At 40.6% G+C, this 10,458-nt stretch overlaps 1 pseudogene; it reads right to left on the bottom strand.

Annotated features, from left to right (window-relative positions):
- Positions 1-7,305: 7,305 nt before the first annotated feature.
- Positions 7,306-9,261, bottom strand: LOC138173451 (5-aminolevulinate synthase, non-specific, mitochondrial pseudogene; annotated as a pseudogene).
- Positions 9,262-10,458: the final 1,197 nt, after the last annotated feature.

Below are 10,458 nucleotides of genomic sequence, written 5' to 3'. Positions count from 1 at the left end.
TGTTCCCACAGGCATCTGTTTGAGGCTGGTTAAAGCCTTCTACCTGGCTGTGAGTAAGCATTCTGTTCGGCTTTCACCAAAGTGAGGGAGGGAGGAGGGAAATCAATGGATCCTACCTCCCATACTCCCCTCAATGATGGAATGTATATCTTTATGTTTTATTTAGGACATCACACAAAAGTACATGCCCACAGCCAGTCAGTCCTAGTAAGGATGAGATGGGGCTGCTTTTGGTCCCCTGATAGGTAGGTTTCAGTTCACTAATCCCCAGGACCTGTTTATAGGTCTTTGTAGCCATTGACTAAAGGCACCCCACCACATGCAAAATGTCAACACCAAGTCTGATTTAGTCTCTGGGACTTTGAATTTGAGGAGCTTCTGTCTTTGAGAGTTTGTCTTCATCCCTTTGGATACTTTGGAGCTAATGGGTCTCTCATGAAGTAAGATGCAAGGATTTAAGCCTTCTTGACTTCACAAGGGTCATTTACAGAGAGAGACAGAGACAGAGACAGAGAGAGAGAGAGAGAGAGAGAGTTTTCAGAGTACAAAGTATCTTTGGATTGTCTAGTGATAACATTTGTAAACTCAGGAATATAATAAGCAAGAAATAAATACCACAAAATACTCTACTTAATAATGTACTAGTATTTCTGTCTTTGCTGGAGCTTTTGGATTTATATAACATGTATAATAAAAACTCTTGGCTGACTTGAGTTATTATAAGTGACTCTCAGGTGACTTCAGAACTATAATTTAGCTCCCCAAACACAGTATTAGCATATATTGATTGTAAGTAAATATACAGCATCTGACAGAAGCTATACTTAAAAAGATTAAATAACCAATTCACATATAATCCAGGCCAGGTAAAATTTTGTTATCTAACATCATGTGTAATCTTATATAGTCTTATATCCAGGATAGCAGTCAGTCAACATTTATGTAACCTACTATAGGTTCTAAAAATGGAGATTAGGGGGAGAGCTGAACCTGTGATTTCATTAGTATAGAGCAGAACTTCTTAAGCTTTTTCCACTAATGGCCCCTTTTCAAGTTTCAGCAGTGTTCATTGGAAGTGCATGGCCTGCGGGCATGTGCAGTACAAAGTGCACATGCTTTGTGTTCAGAACCAAGGCTTCAGTGAAGTTGCTTGATGCATTGGGGGCAAGTATTGTCAGAAACACTTCATATTCATTACATGTTTGATTTTTGATTAATTTTTGGTCATTGCACATTCATAAAGCTTTTACTGTTGCCAAAATTTCTGCAACCCCACATGGGGTCATGACCCACAGTTTAAGAAATACTGAAATAGAGAATTATTCCCAATGAACAAACTCCTCCCATTAATGCAGGTTAGTACCTGCTCTGCAATTCCACCTGTCAAAGTGTTGACTGGGACACTGAGAGGTTAACTGATTTGCCCTTGGTGATACAGCCATAACATGTAAGATACAGGAACTGAATCAAAGTTGTCCTGACTCCAAGGCTAGGTCATTCTCCATTTTGCCAAATTGTCCCTTGCATATACAAAGCATAAATAAATGCAAGGAAATTTGTGAAGGTGGGTGAATAGCAACTAGGGTGACTGGGAAAAGCTTCATGTAGGAAATATCTCTTAAACTGAGCTTTAAAGGGAACTAGAGAATACAAGAGTTGGAGAGGAGGAGTCTACATTCTAGATATAAGGAACAGCTAATGCAAAGACCCAGACAGGAGAGGGAATATTACATTTGAGAGATATCAAGAAGGTCAGATTGGGCAGATGTAGCACCAATGTAATATTCACAGTACCAAGAGTCACTATAAATATACCTGCATAGTGCTCAATTGCAAAATATAATAGACTCTCCATATAGAAGACAGAAGCAAAACATTTATTCATATACCAGAAAACCAAGTTCCAAAACCATCAAAGCAGCAAAGAAGTTAATAAGCCACAGCAGCACAGAGAGCCACAGCATTCTTTAGATCTTCCCACAAACCAACATTTACTCACAAGCCTGCCTCTCTCAGATGCATCCTCTCCTCCCAACCATGTCTAGCTGCTCTAACTCCCACCTTCCTGTGGGCTCTGCTCCACCCTTCAGCAAATTCCTCCCACCACAGACTCCATGTGATTACATCCAGCCTATTATGGGCAGGGTATATTTTCAAAGCAGGGAAGGTCTTCAAATTCCCATGGACTTTTTAAGAGGCAGAGAAGATCTTCAAATTACCATTACCATTACAGCAGATAAGAGTGCACAAAGGAAAAATCGAAAGGTAAATGAGATCAGAGTGTGAAAGACTTCAAACACTAAAAAAAAAAAAAAAAGAGCTTGTCTTAGGTTCTAGAGGTAATAAGTAGCCAGGGTGGATATGTACATTTGCACACTAGAACATGGATTGTAAGTAGAAGAAGCAGAATGAGTACCCAGGTCATGTGACCATTTTAAATCCATTGTTCTTGTCCTTACACCATAGTTGCCTCATCTAGAAGCTGGAAAGAAAAGCTGGGAAGAAAGCATAGGCCAAGAGATAGAGTGTACAGCTGTTACTGAGGACCAGTGTAGCTAAAATTCCAAAAATCTCAACTCAAGAATATAAATTACTAGTGAAGGGGCTCTATTTTTATTGAAAATTATTAGGAAAATTAGAAAGCAGTTTGACAAAAATTAGCATCTTGTACTATATAGCACAATAAGCTCACAATGGAAGTGATTTTCCTGAAACACAATCATGTCTCTCTCTCACACACACACACACACACACACACACACACCCATATTCAATAAACTTCAATGGTTCTCTGATACCTCTAGGATCAAATATAAAATTCTCTCTTTGTAATTCAAAGCCCTTAATAGCCAAACCCTGTCCCTGAAACTTATCTATCTATCTTATACCTTATACCCTTCTACATACTTTTTTATCCAGTGACACTGGCTTCCTTGCCACAAACAAGATACTCCATACCTCAATTCTGGGCATTTTCTCTGGCAATCTCCCATGGTCAGAATGCTCTCCCTCCTTGTCTCTGCTTCTTGGCTTCCTTGTCTTTCCTCGAGTCCCAATTAAAACCCCATTTTTCTGCATTGTCTTTCATAATTCATAGGTTTAGTACTTTTCATCTGTTAACCATTTCCGATCTATCATGTAGCTAGTTGAGTGCTCATCTATATTTGTTTGATTATTGTCTCCCCCATTAGATTGTGAATTCCATGAGGGCAGGGACTTTCTCTGGCCTTTCTTTGTATTCCCAGTTCTTAACATAGTGTCTGGCACTAATAAATATCACTTAATAAATGCTTATTGACTGACTGGTTAAAACCACCTCAATAATCACACAGAGTCATTCACATAGACTGGGTAATTGGGGTTGGAATGTTGTAGCAATGGCACCCACATGAAAATTTTTTTTCAATGAGAAGGGCTTTGTGATTTTTATTTACATTACGTAGCAGTAATTGGGTATATTATTCTCTTGGTTCTACCTATTTTGTTTTCAATCAATTAATACAGATCTCTTGTTTCTCTCAATTCATCATATTCATCATTAAGATGGTGAACTTGTACCAACTAATCATTTCAGAATAACTAAAGTTGATGGAACCACTTGTATGCTTGCTGTGAAATGTAAAAAGTGGTGTGTTTAGTTTTATTATATGTATTACTTTGAGCAAATTACTTAAATTTCTTGCTCTCAAATTTTATCTTCAGAATGAAAGCATTAGACCAAAAGATTTCTGAAGATCCCTTACAGCTCTGAATCCACAATCCTAAAATTCATCAACATTTCAGTAATCAAATCCTAGGAAGTCATTGGTGCATTAACCAATGAAAAGGGCATAATCTAGTATCCTTGATCTATGCCCTCAGGGCTGCCTTCTATTCACCCATTGCCCTAAACCTAAGGATATTTCAGGCCCCAACAAGTCCAGGTCAAAATATATCTATATTCTCTGATCCCCAGCTAAAATGTCTGAAATCAATTAATGCTTATCTCATCTAGGCCTCATTAGTCAGGGAAAGGCTAGGTGCAATTTGCCTCCTTTTTTTGGGAAGAAAAAATATCTATCTATATGTATGTAAGTATGTATGTATACATATATAGATAGATACTGGTTGGTTGGTTGGTTGGTTGTTCTTAATTATTACTCAAAATGAACCCCTTTTTAATTCACTGAAATGTATGCTCACAAAGAATGTATTCCTTATTCACTTAAACATAAATCAAGCCATTCAAAGTGTAAAGACCAGGTAAGAAGGCTATGAAGCAATCATATGTGGAAGCAATCACAATGTGGAAGGCCTATTCAGCAAGTTCTGCTGGTGGTACTCCAAGCCTCTCTTTTATCTTCCTATTAAGGGAGGTGACTATAGCTAAGAAGAAACTTTTAGGTACCTACTGGGTCAAGACAGATCTTGTTTGGGGGACCCATGGTAATGAGTTCCATTCAATACTAAAATTATACTATGTGAGATGCTGGGATCAAAAATCATCTTGGGTATAGTCATATCTACTACTTTGAGAACTGTTGTGAATCTGTCTCTGCTATGTCAGGAGAAGGGCCTCTTTTTTCATTAGCCCCCTTTTTGGAGGTCTGATTTCCACTAGACTTACCTGTAAAGTATGCTTTTATATTGAAGACATGGATATATTTCTTGACCTATATGTAGAAAGGACAACTGTTATACCAAGAAATCAGCGAGCGAGACCATTAAAAATTTTAAGTTGAGCTTTAATGAGCCGGCAACTGCCAGGGGTGAACACAATCCAAATCAAGCAGCCCTGAGATAGATATTCTCAGGGCTTATATAGACAAAAGCCACAACATAACTGTTACCAAGAGGAAACCACAACTTGAGGTTATTATGAGCAAACAGGGAAAATACAGAAGCCAAAAGGTAGCAATCAGTTTGTTGCCCAACTGGAAAGTCCCCAAGTAACCTGGGAGGGAGGCTATGGGTTCCAGGTGGTGGGTTTGGGCAGGTTGGGTTTTGTTGGTGGGTTCGGGCAAGTTTCCTAGGCAGGCTTTATTTGGGCAAGTCTTCTAGGCTAACTTACCCAAAATGGGGAGGTATGGGGGATGTTCAAAAATTGGTTGTTATAACACAACCATCTGAGTCCCTATAATAAATCAATATTTAGTTCCTCCCACTTTCACCTTCAATGGGATTTCCAACCCATCTCAACCTCAACAGTAATTCCCTATCACTCCAGTTCATGTTGATGGTCCTCTTTGGACCAGAAATTCCCCTCATTCTAATTAGGTTCATTTCTCAAGACATAAATTAGAAGCAACCAGTTAGAAAGTCCTTGTCTACACAATCAGAACTAATTACCAAGAAAACCACAAAGACCAAATATATACAAAGAAGCTACATATATAGGATAAATAGGGAAGAACTGAAGCCACTAGAGTTAAGAGAGGTTGGGGAAGGCTTCCTGTAGAAGATGGGATTTTAATTGGTACTTAAAGGAAGCTTGGGAGATCAGTAGGTAGAGCAGGGAAGGGAGATCATTTCAGGCATGGAGGATAGCCACAGAAAATGCCAGAACCTGAAAATAGAGTCCTCTTTGTGGAACATCCAGGAGGCTAGCTAGTGTCACTGGACAAAGGAGTACGTATTAGGTAGTAAAATATAAAAATACTGGAAAGGTAGGAGGGGTCTAGGTTATGAAGGGTTTTGAAAGCTAAACAGAGCATTTTGTGTTCCATCCTGGAGGCAATGGGAAGCCACTGGAGTTTATTGAGAAGGGGGAGGGGTGACTTCATCTGACCTGTGCTTTAGGAAAATCACTTTAATGGCTTAATGGAAAATGGACTAGAGTAAGGAAAGACATGAAGCAGGCAAACCCACCAGCAGGCTATTGTAATAATCCAGGCATGAGGTGATGAGGTCCTATGGTACAGTAGTGATAGGTCAGAGCAGAGGATAGGAATTTTGCAAAGGTGAAGTTGACAGGCCTCGGCAAACAGATTGAATATCAGGGACAAAGGATAGTGAGGAATCCAGGATGACTCTTACATTGCAAGCCTGAAGGACTGGGAGTACAGTGTTTCCTTCTTCTGAAATAGGGAAAGTAGGAGCAAGTGGAGAGTTTTTTTTGTTGTTGTTCAGTTTTTTCAGTCATGTCTGACTCTTCATGATGCCATTCAAGGTTTTCTTGGCAAAGATATGGAATGTTTTGCCATTTCCTTCTCCAGCTTACTTTACAGATGAAGAAACTGAGGCAAACAGGGTTAAGTGACTTTTCCAGGGTTACACAGACAGAAAATATCTAACACCAGATTTGAACCCAGGAAGATGAGTCTTCCTGACTCCAGGCCCCACACTCTATCCACTGTGCCATCTAGTTGCCCCAAGTAGAGAGTTTAGGTGGAAAGATAATGAGTCCTATTTTGGATTTATTGAGTTTAAGATATCTACTGAACTACAAATTTGAGATATCTGAAATGTAATGGGAAATACAAGACTGGAAATCAGCAGAGAGTTTGGGACCAGATAGGCAGATCTGAGAATTATCAGCATAGAAAAAGTAAGTGAATCCATGGGAGCTGATAAGATCACCAAGGAAAGTAAATTAGAAGGAGAAGAGGCCCCAGGTCAGAATCCTGAGGGACCACTACAATAAGAGGGCATGATCTGGAAAACAATTCAGTAAAGAAGACAAAAAAGAAGCCCTCAGATACGTAGGAAAAGAACCAGGAGAGGGTGGTGTCCTGAAAACCTAAAGAATAATAGAGTGACAAGGAGAAGAGATTGAAAAATAATACCAAAGACTGCAGAGAAGTCAAGGAGATTGTTTTTGTTGTTGTTTGTCCTTCATTCTCAAAGAGGACCAATGATATCAGGAGGGTGATGCCTGGACTTGCAAGTGAACTGGATTTAAGTGAGGAAGTGTTGTGCAAAGTCATCAGCCTCTCTCTCTCCTCCAGAGTCATCAAAGTCTATTGGCAAGACATAGATCAAGATGAAGGCCCCCAATGTAGTGGGAGGCCATGGCCTTTTTTTTTTTTTTTTTGGTGACTGGCTTTTGTAAACAGGACCAGAAAAAGGTTGATTTTTATTATTAATTAGCATGATACAGATAGATAGGAAAGACAAGAGTTGAAGAGAAAAAGGACTAATTGATTAGTCTATGCTATCACACAAAACACCATCATTTTATAGAATCAGACCATAATGCTTTAATAGGAATTTATTTTCAGAACTATGTTTCTACTATGGATTAAAATTTAAGATAAGTTAATTCATATATAAAGACTACAGAGAGGACATGGATAGGAGACTGGGGAACATCAGGCTGAGATACGGAGGTTGGATTCAGGCACTGACGGAAACCAGTTTGCTCATGACCTGGAAGTAGGCTTTCTCTCTCACTCATGACTTCAAAATGCAGAGATCTCCTATAGAAGTTACACTCTGCCGAGGAGTGAGGCTTCAAGTCCAGCCCCACAAATTTCCAAGTATCTAGCAGATTCTCCAGCAAACAGTTCATCATCTGTGGGGTGTGGTGGGGGGTTGGCGCAAGGCAGAGCAGTTCTTCTCCCTGGGGGACTGTGGGGTAGTTGATGGCTTGGACGTAAATATTATGTTTGCTCATCAGTTCATCACAGATCTCTGTATTTTTAGCACCATTTGCCACCTGGATTGGAATGATGTGACTGGGGCAGTGAACCATGGGGAGCCCGGCATCCATTAGCATCTGCCTCATAAGTTTGACATTGTGCTGGTGCTGCTGGCGAAGGGCTTGACCTTCTGTGCTCTTTAAGATGTGGACCGATTTGAGGGTGCCAGCCAGAAGCACTGGGGGCAGGGAAGTTGGGAAAATGAAGCCAGCGGCATAGGATCACACAGTGTCTATTAAAGAACTTGTGCTGGTGATGTAGCCCCCAACACAACCAAAGGCTTTACCAAGGGTTCCAGAAATAATGTCCATTTTATGCATGATTCCATTACAATCCCCTATCCCACCTCCTCGAGCACCATATAATCCCATGGCATGGACTTCATCCACGAAGGTAATTGCCCCATATTCATGGGCCACGTCACACAGTTCTTCCAATGGGCATACCGTTCCGTCCATTGAATGAACAGTTTCAAATGCAACAATCTTAGGAACTGACGAGTCTGATTTCTTTAGCAGTTCTCTGAGGTGGTTTACATCATTATGGCGAAATATATACTTTGGCACTCTGCTATTACGAATTCCTTGGATCATGGAGGCATGGTTCCCAGAATCAGAATAAATTTCACAGCCTGGCATCATCTTGGCCAAAGTGAAGAGGGTGGAGTCATTAGCAACAAAGCATGATGAAAACAGTAATCCTGCATCTTTCCCGTGGAGGTCAGACAATTCTCGTTTCAGATCAACATGAAACTTACCAGTTCCAGAAATATTTCTAGTACCACCTGCCCCAGCACCATGTTGTTTCAATGTTTCCATGACTGCTCTGCATACCTGAGGATGGCGACTCATTCCAGGTAGTCATTGCTACACCAGACAGACACCTGCTTTTTAGTAATGAGAGAATCTGTGTAGTCATCTGCCATTGGGAATATGTGTGCCTTCCGGTTCACAGTTTTAAACACTCGGTAAATATGATAACTTTTTTTCTCATCAATTTTTTTCTCAAAAAAACAATCATACTGAAAAGTGGAAACAGATTTTGGCAAGTTGTCCTGAAGGAGATGGGATGCCCTTTCCTGTCTTTGCTTTTGCATGAGATCCTGAAAATTCTTTAGCAAACCATTTGGGTCTTCTCTACCAGTCTTGAGATTAATCATGGCAGGATTAATTGGAGTTTGAGCAACCTCTTTCCTCACAGCCTGCATTTCCTCCACATCCTCTTGAAGCTCTAAACTGGCCTTCCGGAAGATGTTACTGGTTCCTTGGTTCATCTGAGCCGCTAGGAAGAGGCATTTACTGGCACTTCCCTGGCTTGTGGCAGAGGCTGGATGGCCAGCGGCAAGTTGGGATCCACCAGTGGTCTTCTGAGAATTATCAGCATGCTGGACCACAGTTTTGGAAGTTTTGTCCTTCTCATTGGCTAGAGGTGTTTCTTTTACTTGCTGGAAGTAAGTTGGTGAAGTGGTCACAGCCCGAGAAACAGGTTTGGATCCAATTTCCATCATTTTGGGGCAATTCTGGGCGTAGAAGAGCAGAGATTTGCCAGCCTTCTGGAGAAAGGTTTGGGGTACTCTTGACAAGAATGGGCAGCATCGAACAAAGGTCTCCATTTTCAGTAAAGAACAGGATCCTGAATAGTATCGAGGAGGTGGTCACGGCAGTGTGGGGCCAGGACCTGCTGGGGGGGAATAAGGTCACCACTCTGGTTTCAGGTTGGAGAAGGCGAGGCCGTGGCCTTTTTAAGCTAAGGTCTTTCCCCTGTCTCAATTTGTCTGAGGCAATGTTCTTTCAGTAATTCAAGGCTAAGTAAGAATTGAGACAAAAGTTGCCCTAGTTTTCTTTCACAAAAGTATCAGTCTGGGAGGGGAAGAGCCCCAGAGTTTCTGGCCAGAACAAAAACATCTGCTATTTATACTCACTCTGAGCTTCAAAACCCAAACAATAAATAAGTGAGACTTGGGCTGGGACCTTTTTATTGACCAGTCAATACAAATCAGACAGATTTGGGTTTAAAGGCAGTATAGTAGCTCCATTTCAATCACAAAGGGCTTTCTCAAAACCTGGTTTTTCGGAGCTATATTTCAAGAGGTCATAAATGAAAACTACATGAGATAAAAGAGTTGATTATCCCAGTTTTAAAAAAAAATTATAGAATAAATAAATAGGGAAGGAAGAAAATCTAGCCCCCAAAGCCCATGATACCCCTGTGAAGTATAAGTGATCAAAATTTATATTCCTGGGGCAGCTAGGTGGTGCAGTGAATAGAGCACTGGCCCTGGAGTCAGAAGGACCTGAGTTCAAATCCAACCTCAGACACTTCACATATTTACTAGCTGTGTGACCTTGGGCAAGTTACTTAACTCCAATTGCCTTGCCTTTTCCTCTTCAAAACAAACAAAATTTATGTTCCTTTGGGCAGAGCACCCACATGTAAGGGTATGACTCCTCATGTGGACAGAGAGAGAGGAAAAGAAAGAGGAGAGAAAAAGGATAAGGAGGAGGGGAAGGAGGAGGAGATAGCAGTATTGCTCAACTGGAACTCGCCCGTTGAGTTGCAAATGACAGCTACTACAATTCACAGATTGTTGTTCATCCTTCACTCACCAATGACATCAGGAGGGTGACATCTTGAAAGTCAAGAAGAATATGAGGACTGAAAAAAGGTCAATGAATTTAGTAATTAAGAAATTATTAGTAACTTTGGAGAGCAATTTCAGTGGAATTATAGGGTCAGAAGCTGGGTTATAAGAGGTTAAGAAAAGAGTGAGAGGAGAGAAAGTGCAGGTACTTATTTCAGACAGCCTTCACAAGTAGTTTAGCTACTACAAAGGGCAGAA

This window comes from Petaurus breviceps, unplaced genomic scaffold (genome assembly GCF_028583685.1).
Source record: "Petaurus breviceps papuanus isolate PSGF00001 unplaced genomic scaffold, PetGlider_PUasm1.0 582, whole genome shotgun sequence".
NCBI lineage: Eukaryota > Metazoa > Chordata > Mammalia > Diprotodontia > Petauridae > Petaurus > Petaurus breviceps.
This window is presented reverse-complemented; position numbering and strand designations above follow the sequence as displayed.